The following is a 2,040-nucleotide window of genomic DNA, read 5'->3' on the forward strand; positions in this document are numbered from 1 at the left end:
TCAAAAAATTAGACAATAAGATATCAAATAACCCAATCAACAAATGGGCCAAGGACCTCAACAGACACTTCTCAGATGAGGACATACAATCAATCAACAAGTACATGAAAAAATGCTCACCATCTCCAGCAGTCAGAGAAATGCAAATCAAAACCACCCTAAGATACCATCTCACTCCAGTAAGATTAGCAGCCATTATGAAGTCAAACAACAAGAAGTGCTGGCAAGGATGTGGGAAAAGAGGTACACTTGTACATTGCTGGTGGGAATGCAAATTGGTGCAGCCAATTTGGAAAGCAGTATGGAGATTTCTTGGAAAGCTGGGAATGGAACCACCATTTGACCCAGCTATTCCCCTACTCAGTCTATTCACTAAAGACCTAAAAAGAGCATGCTACAGGGACACTGCTACATCGATGTTCATAGCAGCACAATTCACAACAGCAAGACTGTGGAACCAACTTAGATGCCCTTCAATAGAAGAATTTATAAAAAAATGTGGCATTTATACACAATGGATTATTACTTTGCATTGAAAAATAAAAAATCATAGAATTTGCAGGGAAATGGTTTGCATTAGACTAGATTATGCTAAGTGAAGCTACACAATTCCTATAAAACAAATGCCAAATGTCATCTTTGATATAAGGAGAGTAACTAAGAACAGATAGGGATGAAGAGCATGACAAGATGATTAACATTAAACAGGGATGAGAGGAGGAAGGGAGGGAGAAGGGAAATTGCATGGAATTGGAAGGAGACCCTCTGGGTTATACAAAATTACATACAAGAGGAATTGAGGGGAAAGGGAAAAATAATACAAGGGGGAGAAATTTATTACAGTAGAGGGAGTAGAGAGAGAAGTGGGGAGGGGTGGGGAGGCCGGGGGGAATAGTAGAGGATACGAAAGGCAGCAGAATACAACAGACACTAGTATGGCAATATGTGAATCAATGGATGTGTAACTGATGTGATTCTGCAATCTGTATACAGGGTAAAAATGGGAGTTCATAACCCACTTGAATCAAAGTGTAAAATATGATATATCAAGAACTATGTAATGTTTTGAACAACCATAAATAAAAATAAAAAAAAAAAACTCTCTTTGGTGAATAATGCATGCAATTCTAATATTTCTACAGTAACTGACCCAGTTTAACATCAATGCAAGTAGATTCCTATTGGACATGATGTGTATTTTGACGTTCACTTTTATTAAACACTGGTACATTACTATTTCATCAGTTTATGCACATAACAGGATATATATATATTTCATTCACAATTTAGAAAATTTATAGGCACTTGTTTCACTTTCAATCACTTCCTGCTTCAGAACACATGAATTCCTCCATATTTCTTGATTGGTCTTTTTATGAGACTTTTTTCCAAACATATTATTTTCGATTTCCATAATCACTTTTGAAACAAAACTCACACACACTTCATGATAAACAATAACCCTAAGATTACCATTAGATATATAACTGGTTGGAGTGAATGATTGTATGTCAATATATGATTTCCTATATATTTTCAGATATCAATTCAATCCATTATTTAAAGTGGAACCAGTTATAATATTTATTCACAGTACGGTCTATTCATGCATTATCTCTATATTCAAAGACACAGGGTACACCACTTTGTACCCCCAATACTAATTTATATGTCTTCAAATATTGCTCCCAGTAATGGTGGAAGAAATACTCATGTCATATGATCTACATACACATTTGATCACAATATTTTTCTGGGCACAAAATGCAAAGATCACACTTATGATTGTACCAAATCCTAAATGGAAAGTGAAAATGGATTACTAAAACGATAAATGTCCAGGTTGCCTAATGCTTTCAAATGTCATTCCTATTGGTGACGACATATTTGTTTCTTCCTAAGATTATGTATTCAATCTCAACCCTATTGAAAATGTCTAATCCTATCACTCACTGTATAATTGCCTCATTTCATAATGTCTGTATTGATATTTTCCTTTTTACATATTTTCCCAAGTTCATCATGTGACTGACTCTTCAC

This window comes from Callospermophilus lateralis, unplaced genomic scaffold (assembly GCF_048772815.1).
Source record: "Callospermophilus lateralis isolate mCalLat2 unplaced genomic scaffold, mCalLat2.hap1 Scaffold_1979, whole genome shotgun sequence".
Classification (NCBI taxonomy): domain Eukaryota; kingdom Metazoa; phylum Chordata; class Mammalia; order Rodentia; family Sciuridae; genus Callospermophilus; species Callospermophilus lateralis.